The sequence below is a fragment of the Phascolarctos cinereus genome, unplaced genomic scaffold (assembly GCF_003287225.1).
Source record: "Phascolarctos cinereus isolate Bilbo 61053 unplaced genomic scaffold, phaCin_HiC Scaffold_726;HRSCAF=1367, whole genome shotgun sequence".
NCBI classification, from domain to species: domain Eukaryota; kingdom Metazoa; phylum Chordata; class Mammalia; order Diprotodontia; family Phascolarctidae; genus Phascolarctos; species Phascolarctos cinereus.
The window spans coordinates 191,205,595-191,223,670 of NW_027556098.1; positions in this window are offsets into that span (position 1 = coordinate 191,205,595).

Here is an 18,076-nt window from a genome sequence, read left to right on the forward strand (position 1 = left end):
TCCAAGTCATTAATCTACCAAATAAGGACAAGTAGACCTAAAGTAGGGAAGCGATTTATGAAAGGACCCAGAAGTTTGGCAGTAGAACCAGGACAAAAAATCAGGTCTCCTGACTCCCAGCCCAGCATTTTTCCCCAATATATCAAACTCAACTCACCTAAATGCATAAACATGCCTTAGGCTTCCATCTCTGTTTTTGGTGGCTTTAGTTCAATGCATTATTGAATGTCTGCCACATATAAGTCACTGTTCTAGGCACTGAAAGAGTTACAAAGGAGTAAGACTTGACCATTTGTTGAAGGATTTTATAATACAGTAAACATGATACTCCTTCTTTAATTCTCACATACTCTCCAACTCCAAGAGAGGCAATGTGTCACATTGGATAGAGAACTTGTCTTAAAATCATACCTGGATTAAAGATCCAGTCCTGATACATCCAGGCTTTGTCAACCTGGGCAAGTGTTCTAAACAATTCTCTAAGAATACAGCTTGCAGAGAAAAATATGTGTCCACTTGCATTGGTACACTGGTTAAGGAAATTTTGCCATCCAGTATACCATCCCCTATATCAATGAAATCACAGATCCAGTCCCTAGCTTCTCCATCCACATGTATTGAACATAGGAAAAAGACTTGCTCCAAGCATTTACTATAAATTTTAAAAGTAACTAAACCATTTGAGAATCTCATGCTCAAAAGGCTGAGAAGCTCTCATTCCTGCTCGTCTTTATGGGCATCACCTGGTCAATGTGATTTATCACTAATAAACTTTTCCTCAAAAACATAAAAAATAAAAAAATAAAAGTAGTAAACCCCTATAGTAAAACAAGCTCTTTTGTGTTTGAACCTGTATCATGATACCTCTGATGAGCATTTAATTTGATTAGCAAATTCCTGCCAGGCCCTAATGCAAACAGAAGGTACTTTCAGCCATGCCCTCTGTGAGAATTACAAATAAGAATCAAATTACTGGTAAGGTTTCATTCTCATTAGATATAATTATTAGTCCTTCTCTCCTCTTCCTGTTGATATTTTAAGTATGGCATGGCACTCATTTGGAGCGGTTTCCTATGCCTAGTCCAGTATGAGCTCTAAGGGGAGTTCCGCTTCCAGAAGCCAAGATGGCAGAGTGAAAAGGTAGTAGCTCTCACTCTCCTCTATCAACCTCTGAAAACCCAGAAAATATCACACCACAAAAAAAAAAAAACACCCTGGAACAGCTGAACTGGAAGAAAGACGGGGAGCAGCTGTACAGCAGCCCAGCAAATGGGTCTCCTAGTGCCTCAACAAAAAAAGGGAAAGCAGCACTGAAGGGGGCCCCAGGCGGATAAGCACACTACAGCATTCATCTGAAAGGAGCTGAAGAAAGCAGCCTAAAGTCTTCATAAAGCCCAAGCCTTGCTGATTCCAGCCAACACAAGGTAAGCTGTCAGAACCCCAGGAAGAGATCCTGAAGCCCAGGTGGTGGAGCGAACAAGCACCAACACCTGGACCTCTGGGTGCCTTAGTGAGGGTGGGGGAAAAGGTGGAGGCCAGCTCAGAAAACCACCAGGTGCCTCGGCACTCTACCTCAAAGGTATCTCCCAGTGCATTAGCAGAAACAAGGGAGGCTGTGCTACAAGGGGCCACGGGCAGATAAACACCCTGCAGCACCCATCTAAAAGGAGCTGAAGAAAGCTAAAGGAAAGGAAAAACAGACAACCTAGAATTGCCTGAAAGTTCCAACCTTGCTGATTCCAGCCCAAAACCAAGTAAGCTGCCAGAAACCTACAGCCTCCAATTGTCAACATAAGAGGCCCCAGCACACAAAGCCAGTGACCAAGACATAGGCTCCCAACACAAGAAGCTCGGGTCAGTGCCCTCTGGTCCCCAGCAGGAGAGCTCAGGGAATAAAGAAACACCATGAGTAGAAAGAAATGTACCACAGATTCATATTATGAGAAGAGTGAAGATCAAGACAGAAATTCTGAAGAGGACAACATTGTCAACAAACCCACATCTGCCACAACAAAAGGAAATATGAACTTGTCTGAAGCCCAAAAAGCCTTCTTAGAAGAGCTCAAGAAGGATTTTAATAGTCAAATGAAAGAGGTAAAAGAGTCCTTCAAAAATATAATTGGCCAATTGGAAAAAAAATGCACTGAAGAAAACAAGTCCCTAAAAAACACAATTGGCCAAATGAAGAAGGAAGTACAAAAACTAACAGAAGAAAACAATCTGTTAAAAAAAAAGAATTGGACAAATGGAAACATGTGTCTATGAGAGAGCAAGAATCACTCAAAAAGAAACAAAAAAATGAAAAAATAGATGAAAATGTAAAATACCTCATCAGTAAAACAACCGACCTGGAAAACTGACTCAGGAGAGACAATTTAAAAATTATTGGACTACCTAAAATTCATGATGAAAAAAAGAGCCTGGACAGTATCTTTCAGGAAACCATAAAGGAAAACTGCCCAGAATTCCTAGAACCACAAGGGAAAATAACCATAGAAAGAATCTACTGATCACCACCTGAAAGAGATCCCAAATTGACAACGCCAAGAAATATAATAGCAAAATTCCAAAATTACCAGATGAAAGAGAAGGTGCTGCAAGCATCCAGAAAGAAAGAATTTAAATGTCTTGAAACCACACTCAGGATTACACAGGACCTTGCAGCTTCTACATTAAAAGACCGCAGGGTGTGGAACATGATATTCCATATGACAAAGGAGCTTGGAATGCAGCCAAGGATCAACTACCCAGCAAAAATTAACAACATTTTTCAAGGGAGGAGATGGATACTAAACGAAATAGGGGAATTCCAAGCTTTCTGATAAAAAGACCAGAGCTCAACAAAAAATTTGATCTTCAAGTACAGGGCATAAAAAGGTAAATGGGACAGAAAGATACAACATGTTGTTAATAAGGGAGGTGCTGTTTAAACCCGTGCAAGGGAAGATGACACTTGCAACCCTTGAGAACTGTATTGCTATTACACCATGTTAAAGGGGTGTACATAAAGAGGGTGGATATTAGTTGACTTTGATGTAATGATAACAAAAAATCTAATCAAGTGGGTTAAATGGATCCAAATAAGTGGATCAATATGATATTAGAAAATGTACTAAGAAAGGAGGAGGCAGACAAGGGTAAATTACATTACAGGAAAAGACACAAAATCCTATTACAACAGAGGGAAAGAAGGGAGGGTGGTGAGCATTGTTTGAACAATATGAATTCTTGATTACTTCTTGACTGCCTGCACTTTTTTCATCCAATAAAATTACAATAATTTTTACTCAAAAGAAATACAAATGTGATTTCTCATATTTCTTAGGACATCTATTTATTTTGCTACTTTCCTACACAGTACTAGTTGATTTTCTTGCTATGCTTAATCAAATTCAGAAAACTATAAATTACAAAACAGATACCTATATGTATAGGTAGAAGCTTTCTCACTGGGCATTCCCTATACCCACAAAAATCACAGGTCATGTTTAAGAACGCATACACATATGCACACTCACAAACACACACAAACACACACACACATTTCAATCATATGCTTTAGAAATGGAAGGGACCTCAGAGATGATCTCGCCTAATCCCCTTCATTTTGCAAATAAAGAAAATTATTGACTTATCCAAGGCATAGCTATTTATCAGCCATGCAAGGCCCAACATTTAAAACCTGATTTTTACACATTAGTTTCATATTTTTCAATTAAGATCAAACTTCTGAAAAAGGGATTGTGGTATCACGGAGTACTTGATACCTACCTATATTATGTATCAAGTACAAAGGAACACCAATTTATCTGGATTTGAATAGTAACAATTTCAAATTTCACATTTAAACTTCATGTTCCATAACGTTCTACTTCCACAAAATTATTAGACTAGATCACAAATGCAATTTCTTCAAATTATGACTTTAAGAAAATAATAGATAAGGCATTTTAATTATTCTCCTGTTTCACATGTTAGTTCTGTGTCCTCAGCTATATCGTTAACTCCCATAGAGTAGGAGCTAACTTCTACATTCTTTGGGACTTGGAGCACATGGCTCCACAATGCTTATTGATAAATTCATTGACTCTTCTTGCATATCTAAACTCACTGGTGTGAATACTTCTCTGATGTTCCCCACAATTGCAAGAGGTATAGTTTCTCTTAATTGCTTATGAATCCCCAGTAAAGAGAATAACAGTGTGAAGTTCAATGAGCAGCAAAACACTCCAACATAAATAACAGTAACTTTTTTATTTGTTGTTATATTTGCAGTGATTTTTTAAGTACTGTCTCTCATTATGTTTCTACTCTACAGTAATTGCATTGTTTTACTCTGCTATACAGTTTTTTGAAGTAATTTGCACAGGTGTTTGTTTCTACATTTACAAATTTATACAGATTGCCTTGCAATTTAATTTGAAATGTTAATTAATGCTATGAGTTAGAGCTGAATTTACATATTCCTTCCATTATGTATAGTTTGAAGCAATCCAGGCCCACTCAGTCCCATTTTCCACAGAATAATCAGTGGTTGGCAGCAAGGTCTATTCTATATAACTGATTGACCCTTCCTACCTTCCCTCTGGCCTCCATGTCCCACCTGCTCTCCAGCTGCTGTTGTTACTGCCACTACCATGGCTTCCTGCCTCTTCTTACTCCTAACCATCCAGTTACCAGACATTCTTTGGTGAAAAATGAAATATAAATGTAAGTCCAAATAGAATATGTGATCCAAGAGTGTTACTACCCCCCCAAAAAAAGTGTCAAGATTTTTGATTCAGTGCTAATGTGCACATTGTTTTTCACCTCCAATACAAACTGGCCTCATTTTTTGAAGGCTTACATAACATTTAAGGCCAGTTAGCATGGTGGGAAAATAAGACACTTGAAAACAAGATAACATTGGTTTCATTGCTGCCTCTACTATTTACGAACCGTGAAACCATGGGGACGGCCCTGAAATTTTCTGTGGCTGATTTTTTTCATTTTTAAAGTGGGATTGGTAGTTCATATCTGAAAGGATAGTCATAAGGATAAAATAAATTAATGTATATACCTTTTTTTTGGCAATCCTCAAAGCTCTAAAAATATGTCAGTTGATATTATGATGATTGTTTTTCAGAAGGATTTCCAAAAAAATATATTTGTATGCAAAGGCAAATATGGATGTTTTTAAACCACATTTTATATCTTCCCATGGAGAGGAGGAGAATTCTGTATAGCACATACATAGATGTGGGGGGATGTCTTTAATCAACTCCCAGTCTCACTGTCAAGTTGGCTCTCTACACCAAGACTATATCTTCCTTTGTGTTATAGGAGTTAATACTGAGGGGTTGGGGCCAATTTTCTAATAATATGGTGTAGTTCTAACCATGACTATCACTGATTAGACCGGCCAGATTTCATTAGATTTGTGAAAGGAACATTTCCTGAGGTGGTATAGTAAGAAAAGTTGTACAAAACATTCCTCCCTCTCACCTACCCCCAGAAACCTGTGACAAACTTTTCCAAAAATATATACATAGTACAGAGGAAAACAGGTTCAAGTTCAGAGAGCACATGGAGCAAAAAGATTGCTCAGAGTTCCAGTTTGCTAGAAGTCCTGTTCATCCCTTAACAGGAGTATTCAACACATTCACTTTATTTTACTGAGCTCCTTTGGAAATTTTGAAGCTATCTTTCTTCACCGTGGCTCCCAATGCAGAGGTGAACAAGGCATAATCTGTTCTGGGGACACTAATAGGAGTGGAATGCTAAGAGGGAAGTCCAAATCTTCCAGTACTGTGCTCTGAAGTTCATCATGCCCTTCAGGAACCAAAGTGGAAGAGGGAAAGAAGAGACGGATGGTTTGAGGAAAGTTAAACCTTCTGGTCAGTCAATAAATATTTATTTATATGTGTACCAGGCACTGTGCTAACCTCTGGGGATACAAAGAAAGGCAAAACATAGTCCCTGCTCCCAAGATGCTTATAATGCAATATAACAAGACAATTTTAAAAAGGAAGGAAAATGTAGGAAGTAATGGACAGGAAAAGTACCCAAATTGGGAACTGGGAGGTGGGAAGAGGTGGGGACTGACAAAGTCACCAGGGCAAAAATAATATTACAGGATAAAAAGGTTCCTGGGGCATAATGGAGAAGTTGAGACTATTGCAGCAAGGTGGGAAATGAAGAAGTGGATGACCTAGGCACCCTCCTTAAATGAAGGCCCCAGTTCTCTGCTGTCCACACTAGAAACAGAGGGAGAGAGGGATCTCAGGGACAGGGGATACTGATGAAGTGTGACTTATAGAGCTGAAGTCATCTCACAGGTTGAAAAGTTTTATGATGGAGAAGTCCAGAGGATGCTTCTCTTATGGTTTTTCCTTAGAGATTTTGTTGAAATATTCTCCTCTAGTTCTGACATTCTCTAGTCTTTCTGACTTAAAATGATGATATCTGGAATGACCAAGTTTCCTAATCCAGTCCAACCATTTTTCCAGATGCTTGTCAATCAATCAGTTAGTTTACTAGTATTTAAGCCCATACTATGTTCCAGGCACTTTACGAAGCACTATATTTGGTTTAATTATTTTTTACCACTTGAAGTCTTTGAATGTTTGAGATATGTATTCACATTGTTCAGGAATCACTTTAAGTGTAGCAGTGCGATATATTTTTATACGCACACACACACACTCACATACACACACATGTATGTATGTATATATACATATATATACTTGATACAGATAGATATACTCACTCAATATATATATATATATATATATATATATATGTATATTCAATTGAACCCCATCCTTACACTAAAATATGATTAAACTCACATTTTAAAATCTAACATTCAATTGTTACTCTCTTTACCAAAATACAATCTATCTATTAAATTTTATCTGTACTATCTCTGTAAGAAAAGTTATTTAAAGGAATTTATCTTTGTATTATTCATCACAGGTAATTCGTATTTCATCGGAAGTGTTCCCTTACTTTAGCAGATGCTATTTAAGCAGCTATAGCTGACTGGCATACAAGAATTTAGAAGAATCTCTCAATTTAAAAAGGTACTTTCTCAGACAGAATTTGGACTGCATTATTTCATTAATGCCATACTACATCCATTTACCAAATAATCCTTAATAAGCTTGAAGAAATGATATTTCTTTAGAAAAAACTTTTCAGAATCTAAATTAAATACATATTAGTCAAGTATCCCTTAGTAACTAATTAGATGAAGATCTGGAGGTTCTAATTGTCCCTACAGGGTATTTTCAAATCTGGTTCTGAGGTTTCTTTGAAGTTTTCTTTAAAGTCAGGGACCAAAAAAAAATTTATCTCTGTGCTATATGTACCTTGATATGTAAGCTATGCCATACAAGAACACAATAAAAGGAAAACTGAACTAAATAAATATGTGCAAAGTGAGACTGACCTGTTTATTAAATAAAACAAATTGGTGCCAGAAGTTTATCCAAATATATTCTAATTTGTTCCTAAAATAAATATGATTTACTTAGATAGATAAACAGGGCCTATGGACTATAGGATTTATTGAAACATAGGTACTGATGTCATTCTTGGTTTGAGAGCAGGAAGGGACCCCAGAGATTCTGTATTTCATGCCATTCAGGCAGCAAATGAGGAACCTGAAACATAAAAAGGTTAAGTGAATTAACCAAAGCCAGCCATTGCATAAGTAGCAAAGCCAAAATATGCACCAAGGTCACCTGACTCCAAAGCCAATTTTGTTGTTGTTGTTGTTGTTTTCCCACTTTACCCTGAAAGCATTTTATTTTGTATCTGCTAGGTTCTTTGCACTGTGCCAGTAAATGGGGATACATAACTAAAAACAATATAATCCCTCCTCTTAAAGAGCTTACATTATATTAGGCTGATAGGCCACCGTGTGTAGGTTGTTCACTGTTTAAGTAGATTTGGGGTTATAATTATCATTTAAAATAATCATGTTTTAAATTACAATCTTAAGGTGTTTGAATAGTGGTAATTATAATTAAATTTTTAATTGTTTTAAACTGATTAGTCTGGACAATATGGAACTTAAGAACCACTTCACATGCTGCCTAGTAACAAATCTCCACTTTAATACTTGATTTTAATCTTGGAAAAATAATTTCCCCCTTCTGGGTTTTCCCTTTCTCACCTCTAAAATGAGGTAGTTTGACTAAATGATCCATTAATTCCCTCCCAGTTTAAACTCCTATGACCTTCTAAAACCTTGGGGAAAAATAATCTACTTACCAGTAGATTTGGCTTGCTGGTTTTCCAGCACCAGTAATAATAATTTTTAGCTAGGAGATCCAGGATAGTTAGTATCATAGGCATTAAAAGTCTTGAGGAGATGGCCAATAATGTTAAAGACTTCAGAGGAATCAAGAATAATAAGTGAGAAAAGATCATTTGCACACTGTAATCAACACTGGTAGAACAACTGGTCATCATTAATGGGTATTAGCAATGAATAAAAATATCAGAAAAAACTCTGAATTCGCTAGAACAGGGAGGAATATTATGTCTGTATGTACACACACATACGTGTATGTGCACACATATATATTCATATATACATATATATATGCACACATACATACATATGCATATACATACACATACATACTGTCATCTGAGGACCAGTTTGAAGAGGCCCAGCACTAACAACAAGAAATTATGTTCAACTCCATCATTTCCTCCAAACTGTTTTGTTTCCTTAGTAGCAGAAGGCTGGCGCACACAAGAGATCAAAGATGTTTTAAGTACTTTAAAAAAGAAGTTTTATAAATCTAAACAAAGACATAAGGATGACTACATAGCATTTTTACTTTGGGCAGTAGTTTCCTTCAGGAAAAGATCGTTAATATATTTGCACCATTTGAGTGTGTAATTTTTCAACTTTTGTTGTTAATGGTATTCTTAATTTAACAAATTGAATACTTGTTGATTATACTACATGCATGGATGCTCTTTTAAAAGCAAATAATGGCAAATATTGATTGTTTTGTTTCCTCTATTTTTGACTATTATTTTTTAATATTTTTATTATGAGGAAAAAATAAATTGCCTGGCTTTGCAACCCCCCCTTTAGTCTTCTTATGGATAACTTCCCCCATGTAGTGTTTTTATTCAATTTAATTTTCCATTTTTTTTTATCAAGAGCTGACCGGTTTTAAGCCCTATTAATGTTATCTATCAATCATCTTAATTACTTAATTTTAATTCTTAAATTAATTAAAATGGCATAGTTGTTAGTGCCTTTTATTTTTTCTATGCAAAATAAAAAATCACATGTTAAGAGTCTGGAAGTAAATTGAGTTGCCTATGAAATCAAGAGTTCACATCACAACACTACTTTTTTTTTAACGTTTTCAAAGTGGTTTTTTTTTCACAGCGTGCTAGGTGGACAATGAAAGTAGTATTATATCATTTTACAGATGAAGATAATAAAAGTCATAGAGGTTGCATAACTTCCCAAAAATTCTGTAAGTAGTTAAAGGAATAGAGCCAAGATATGGTCTCCGATTTTCAAAACTACAGCTTCCAAATAGTAAATGTAACATGCTCATCAACTTACTTCACTATGAAGTTGTAATTATTTCAATAGAAATTTTAATCCCTATTTTTGCATTAATTTGGTCCTTTTGTGATCACCTTTTTTTTTCATTTGTTACTATCCTTGTGTGAAAGTTTTATAAACTATACAGAAGCTTCACACTTAAATATCATGAATATGTTCTTATAAGAATGAGTCAGGGACCAATGGAAATAGCAAAAGACAAATAACATCACAAATAGAAATGTAATTGTTCATTTAGTAATAGCCAGTAAGTGACTGGTTACAGCTGCTTGTAGTCAGTCCACCAACTTGTCAGAGCAAAGATGAAAATCAATAATTAAATAGGAAGGAGACAGTAAAAATGCAAATAATTTGGTATACATTTGAAACACCTTCACCAGGAAACTGTGCAAGCAGAACAGGAAATGGATAAAAGGATAGAAATTAATATTGACAAAGACCTTTTTAATTAAGAAATGTTTTGATTTTAATTCAGTTTGAATAAAAAAAGCATTAAGCTATTCCTAATGTTCTAGATTCAAAGATTACAAAGACAAAACCAAATCTCCTTTTAGAAAGATTCCATGTCCTTTAAAACAACATATACAGAGATTATATGCATATATGTATTATATTATATATTATGATTCGTATGTATAATATATATATATATATATCACAAATACTATATTATATATTCATATATAATCTCTGTATATGCATGTGTGTGTGTGTGTAAAATACATGATAAACTTGGAAATGTTCACTAATATCTGGAGGTTTTAGGAAATGCCTTTTGTAGGATGTGGTACTTGTCCTGATTCTTGAATGGTACCGGGGGTCCAACAAGATGGAGGCATAGATACAGGACAGAACATTCTGGGCATAGGAAATAGTCTTCACAAAGGCATGTTGACAAGAGATGGAATATTGAGTCTAAGGAAAATATCCCAGGTGATTTTGACTACTAGAGTAACTGATCATGATCAGCCTGGCAAGGCTGGCTGCAGAGAGATTATGAGGAGCTTTCAGTGCCAAAGAAAAGGTGCCATTTTGTATTTTATTTTAGAGGCAAAAGAGAATCACTGAAATTTTTTGGGCAAAGAAGTTATAACCATTTGTAATATCAATTTGGCAACTGTGTGGAGGCAGAATTAGAAAGGGCAAGACTAAATGTGGGACAATATTTCAACAGCTGTTGAAATAATCTGGGCAAGAAGTGCAAAGGGCCTCCTTTAGGGGAGTTGTGGAGTGAATGAAGGGAAGACGATGTAGGAATGAGATGTTGGTCATGTAGAATTGACACAACTTGCCAACTGATTGCAAATAAAGGGTTAATGAGAGTCAAAAATTGAGAATGACTCCTAAATCACAACCCTGGGTGACTAGAGGAATGATACCGGCCACAGAAATTTTTAAAAAAGTCAAGAGGAGGAGTGGATTTAGGGGGAAAAGATGATGAGTTATATTTTGAAAATTTGAATTTTAGTTGTGTTTTTTTCTGATGCAAAGCAATTGCCAAAAAAGACTAGCAATTGACTTAGTCAGCATATATCTGAGCTTCTTACTGAGCAAAGAGATATAGCAGCTAATAGTGGCATCGTTTTATAGAACAAAATCACTTTTAAGTTATTAGAGAGGAGGAAGAAGGAAATTAAATTCCTCATAAAGCAATAAGGAGTAGAAAAGGAGAAAATGAGAAAGTTTGGTGAGAGATCAACTAAGCAAATTTATAGTCAGAACATCTAAGGATGAAATTTTAAGGAAAATAACAAAAAAGATTAAAAATGGAAGAGCTGTAAATATCTTAATAAACAAGCTTTCAGTCATCAAGAATAATGGGGCCACTATATTCCACAATTTGCTACATAAAGAAGAAATAGTACTGAAGAAAACCAAGATTGAAACAAATGTACTCAGAAGAGATCTATGGATGTGTGTGTGTGTGTATGTTTGTGTGTGTGTGTGTGTGTGAGAGAGAGAGAGAGAGAGAGAGAGAGAGAGAGAGAGAGACAGAGACAGAGACAGAGACAGAGATAGATTTAGGTATGGTTGCTCAAGGGATCTGAAAGAGAGAAAGATATCAAATCCCTTGAAAAATCCTGGGCTTTATTATTGCCAAAAAGACCAGTCAAGAAAGTTTGATTACCATTGACTAATATCCCTAGTTTCCCTCACCGACCAAAAAATATGAAAATAATCTACATGTGTATCGTGTAATATGAAATACTATGAAATATCATTTTATACAAAGTTTATCCTAATTATTCACATAGGAATAGTTAAGTTTGTCCACTAAAAAGATCTTGTCTCAATTATTTAGACAGAAAAAAAGTCAGTAGGAGAATATCTGTTGTCTAGATGTGAATATGCAATTGTACAGACAACTCACAAGTATATTTATCTTGAACAGGCACAACAAATGGATATAACCTTCCCTTGCCCCGAAGCTCTAGGTTAGCAAGGCATAACTGAAAGTAAGTGCATGACTAAGCATGCAAGAGGATGGTGCTAAAGGTAGGGAACAAAGGAGACTAGATTCTTAGTGTGAAAAAAAAAGATATAGAATATTGTTATCTGTGATGAAAGAGATCTAGGAAGCACTGACTATTCAAATTTGACAAGTATTAAGTATAGATAGGATGACAGGGTGAGATTCCCATAGGTTTTACCTTCTGGACAATGTACAAACATAAGACTCTGTTTCTCCTCTTGTTGGCCAGGATACAGGTGGATCTGGGACACCAGGAGTTAAATTCTCACACATCCACATTAGCCTGAACTATTGTGAACAAGTATGATATGGTACAGCCCTGAGGAAGTTTGGATGACTCTTGCTCCCAGGAGGATCAATCTGATACCCAGTTGTGAGCACTTTGAGAAACAAAACATTGAAACTGTTGAAGGATGGTTTGTTTGTTTATGACAAAATTCTAAAAAAAGAGCGCCTGAGACCTAAGGGACCCTCCTTGACAAATTCTTTGACCTTTCTGCTGTCAGCTTTTGTCTGCTGCTGTCTTCCTAAATATTTTCTGGATACCTTGGAAACTGTTTTTACCATGGTTAATCGATTTTTAAAAAATTAAATGTACTGTTTGCTTTGCACTTTTGGGCTCTGAGTGATCCATTGAACAACCTGAGGAATACTGGAAATAGTAACCTAGACACATGTCCTGTGAAGGTCTGTCCACTGGGTAGAGATGACACCTATTCTTTGCCAAGTGGGTGGCATTCCACGAACCAGATAAAAGTCTCATGTGATAAATTCATATAGTACATTATACTCCTAGATTAAGGAAATTAGTAAAGCCACGCATCAAAATGATGGGATGAGGAAAAAAAAAAGGATGCTGTTTTTTTGCCTGGCAAAGTGAGCATGGTGATTACCTCAGAATATTCTGTTTTCCTCATCACCAAATAAGGCTAAGCACTAAATAGCAGTCCTGTTCCACAGGTAGTCCGAGCTACCTTTCCATAAGCACAGAAATCAAATTAACTTATATGATATCATAGATCATGAGCAAAAGTTGTTACTTCAATTTAAAAATTATATTTTATGTTGATAAGCAACATTCACAGAAAATGCTACTGAATGAATAATCATAACACAATATAGGTCTATCACCAACTAAATTAAATTCCAAAAAAATAGTAAAATTGAACTGCATATATATTTTGTTTAAATAGAAAAAAGTGGGGCAGCTAGGTGGCACAGTGGATAGAGCACCAGCCCTGAAGTCAGGAGTACCTGAGTTCAAATCTGGCCTCAGACCAAACACTTGACACTTACTAGCTGTGTGACCCTGGGCAAGTCACCTAACCCAAATTGCCTAAAAAGGAAAAAAAAAAGACTGAACATTGAAAAGGCCAATAAGCTTCTAAAAAAAGAAAAAAAGTTATACATTTTACCAAAATTAAAAAAGATTATTTTCAAGTGAAAATTATATAGGAGAAGCAGCATTAAGGATTTCATCAGGGTAATGCATGACTGAAAAGAAAATAGAGCAGTTATATGTAGAGAGTGAGGGATTACTAATGGATGGTAAATACCCACACAATGTCAAGTGATCTAGAATAAGACTCCCAGCACATTCAGCAGACCCTCCCAGGGATTTACGGAAGCCATGCACAGGACTCACGTGTGATAGGTAGGTATGGATGGATGAGGATCTGCATCACTAAACTGAGTGCCTACATTGAGTTCATCTAAGGATTAAAAGATCATTATGTTCACTTTATAGACCATATTCAAAAACTACTAATTCCGATTATAGACACTGTCAATTTACTACCAAATATGAACTTTTTTCAGACTTCTCATTTGTTTCTGACACTTCAATGACCTCCTTTTCGTAATGGGTGAAAGATGAAATGACTGAGGGGGAAAAAAAGCTTCAAGCTTTTGAACATATTGATTTATTAAACAGTGCATGCTAATTGCATAACAAATCAGGACCAGACCCCTTCAGCTTAGAGCTGGACTCGGAATACAGGAGGAGATGGAATTTTATGCATTAAAAAACAATCAAATAAGACCAATTAATAAAAGAAAACAATCAGGATACAAAATAAGGTAATCTGATTTCTAAGTGGAGGAAATATTATGGACTTTCCAAGTTGGAAGGGGGAGAATAAACACGCGTAATTAGCTGAAATCATAAAAAAGGGTCACACTGCTCTGAAGTGGTTGCTGTATTCAATCAAGGGAACATAGAAACAATAACTATTTGACCAGTACAGGGTCAGGTTTTGGGTAAGGCATATGGTTTTCTTGAGATGTATGATTGTGAGAACATTCCTTGCATCAGTCTTTGGATCTGACTAGTTTTCTGGTCAGCATAATCTAGATCCTTAATTAAGGGTCTCTAAGCAGCAGGTAGAGGTGGTTCAGCTTGTTGGCCATGCAGGCTGAAATTCAAACAATGCAACAAAATCCTCTCAAAACACAATTGAATAAAGCTTTCTCACAAGATAGAAATTAGATTAGACCCATAATTTTTTGTTTGTGCTTGTTAGCACTTAATAGTATTCATTTTTTTTTTCCATTTACATATAAAGATAATTTCCAATATTTATTTCTGTAAGATTTTGAATTTCTCCCTCCTTTTCCTCCTACCTCCCCAAGAAGGCAAGCAATCTGATATAAATTATACATGCACAATCATGTTAAACATATTTTCACATTAGTCATGTTGTGAAAGAAGAATCAGAACCAAAGTGGAAAATTAAAAGTAAGAAAAAGCAAAAAAAACAAAAAAAGTAAAAATAGTCTGTTTCAATCTGCATTCAATCACCATAGTTCTTTCTCTGGATGTGGATAGCATTTTCCATCATTAGTATTTTGGAAGTGTTTTGGATAATTTTATTTCAGAGTAGAGATAATTCTATCATATTTGTTCATTCCATAATATTGCTCTTACTGTGTACAATGTTCTCTTGGTTCTGCCCACTTCACTCAGCGTTAGTTCATGTAAGTCTTTCCAGTTTTTTCTGAAGTCTGCTGCTCATCATTTTTTACAGCACAATAGTATTCCATTGCACTCATATACCACAGTTGATGAGAATCGCCTCAATTTCCAATTATTTGCCACTACAAAAAAAGACCTGCTATAAATATTTTTTTTGTACATGTGTATGCTTTCTGCTTTTTTAATGATCTTTTTGGGGTACAGACCTAGTAGTGGTGTTGCTGGATCAAAGAATATGAATAGTTTGAGTGTCCTTTGGGCATAGTTCCAAATTGCTCTCCAGAATGGTTAGATGAGCTCTCAACTCCACCAACAATTAGTGTTCCAATTTTCCCACATCTTCTCCAGCATTTATCATTTTCATTTTTTGTCACATTAGCCAATCTCATAGGTGTGATGTGATATCTAAGAGTTGTTTTAATTTGCATTTATCTAATCAATAATAATTTAGAGCATTTTTTTCATATGACTATAAATAGCTTCAATTTTGTCACTGAAAACTGCCTGGTCATATCCTTTGAACACATACAATTGGGGAATGACTGGTATTCTTATTAATTTGACTCAGTTGTCTCTGTATTTGAGAAATACGGCCCTTGTAAAACACACTGGCTGACAAAACTGGTTTCCAGTTTTCTGCTTTCCTTCTGATCTTAGATGTATTGGTTTTGTTTGTGCAAAACTTATTTAAGTTAAGGTAATCAAAATTATCCATTGTGCATCTCATAGTGTCCTATATTTCCTATTAGGTCACAATTTCTTCCCTTGTCCATAGATTTGACAAGCACACTATTCACTGCTCTCCTAATTTGTTTATGGTTTTACCCTTTATTTCTAAATTGTGTACCCATTTTGTCCTTATCTTGGTATAGGGCAGACCTGCACAACTTGTAAACTTCTTTAGGCTGCAGACAGGTTAGACTAGAGACAGACTGTTGATGGTTTGTTACCATGGGTCACATGACAAACAGGAGAGAGTGTACAATAGTAACTCTACATTTTTCATGGGCCACCCAAAATTCTTTGGCAGACTGTGGGCCATATGTTGTGCAGGCCTGGCATAGGATATGAGATGTTGGTCTATGCCTACTTTCTGCGATGCTGCTTTCCAATTTTCCTTGCAGTTTTTGTCAAATAATGAGTTCTTATACAAGAAGCTTTAGTCTATGGATTTATCAAACAGTAGATTATTATAGTTATTGATTACTATGTCTTGCTTTCCTAACCTGTTCTACTGATCTATCAGTCTATTTCTTAACCGGTACGAAATATTTATGATGATTGCCACTTTATAATATAGTTTTATATCTGGTACAATTAGACCACCTTCTTTTGCATTTTTTTTTCGTTAATGCCTTTGATATTCTGGAAATACTTCCAGATTGATTTTGTTATTATTTTTTCTAGCTTTGTAAATTTTTTTTCTAGTTTGATTGGTATAGCACTGAATAAGTAAATTAATTAAGGTAGAATTGTCATTTTTATTATATTAGCTTGGCCTAGCTGCTATTGATATTTTTCCAATTGTTTAGATCTGACTTTATTTGTGTGAAAACTAATTTGTAATTATATTCATATAGTTCCTGGATTTGTCTTGGCAAGTTGACTCCCAAATATTTTAAATTGTCTACAGTTATTTCAAATGAAATTTCTCTTTTCTATCTCTTAATGCTCGGCTTTATTGGTAAAACTTTTTAACCACTTTGCTAAAGTTCTTAATTATTTCAACTAATTTTTAGTTGATTCTCTAGCATTCTCTAAATATACCATCATATCATCTTCAAAGAGTAATAGTTTTGTTTCCTTACTGCATAGTCTAATTTCTCCATTTTTTCTTCTCTTTTTGGTAAAGCTAACATTTCTAATATAATATTGGATAATAGTGGTGATAAAGGGCTTCTTTTTCAACCCTGATCTTACTGGAAATGCTTCTAGCTTATCCCCATTACATAGAAAACTTGCTGATGGTTTTAGATAGATGTTACTTATCATTTTAAGGAAAGCTCCATTTATTTCTATGCTTTCATATTTTTAATAGGAATGGGTGCCATATTTTGTCAAAATCTTTTTCTGCATCTATTAAGATAATCATATGATTTCTGCTAATTTTGTTTTTTATATGGTCAGCTATGTCAATAGTTTTCTTAATATTGAACCAGCCCTGTATTCCTGATACAAATCTCACCTGTCATAGTGTATTATCCTCATGGTAAATTGCTGTAATTTCTTTGTAGCATTTTATTTAAAGTTTTTGCATCAATATCCATTAGGGAAATAGGTGTATCATGCTCTTTCTTTGTTTTGGATCTTCCTGGTTTTGGTATCACCACCATGATTATATCACAAAAGGAATTTGGTAGACTCAATTTATTTTTCCAAATACTTTAGATAGTATTAGAATTAATTTTTCTTTAACTTTTTGGTAGAATTCACTTCTAAATTCATCTGGCCCTGGAGATTTTTTCTTAGGGGTTACATGGATGGTTTGTTCAATTTATTTTTTCTAAAATGGGCTCATTTATGTATTTTAATTCTTCTGTCAATCTGGGCAATTTGTGTCTTTACAAATATTCATCTATTTCACGTAAACTGTAAGATTTATTGGCATACAATTTGGCAAAATAGCTCCTAATTATTGTTTAATTTTCTCTTCATTGGTGGTAGATTTACCCTTTTCATTTTTGATATTGGTAATTTGGTTTTATTCTTTCTTTTTTTTTAAACCTAATTAACCAGAGATTTATTTTTTTTCCTAAAAGCAGCTCTTAACTTTATTTATTAGTTCAAGAGTTTTCTTATTTTCAATTATATTAATCTCTCCATTGATTTTCAGAATTTCTAATTGGGTATTTAATGGGGTAATTGTAACTTGTTCTTTTTCTAGCTTTTTTACTTGCATGTCCAATTAATTGATCTCCTCTTTCTCTGTTTTATTCATGTAAACATTTAGAGATACAAAATTTCCCCTAAGAACTGCTTTGACCATATCCCATAAATTTTGGTATGTTGTCTCATTATTGTCATTCTGTTTTATGAA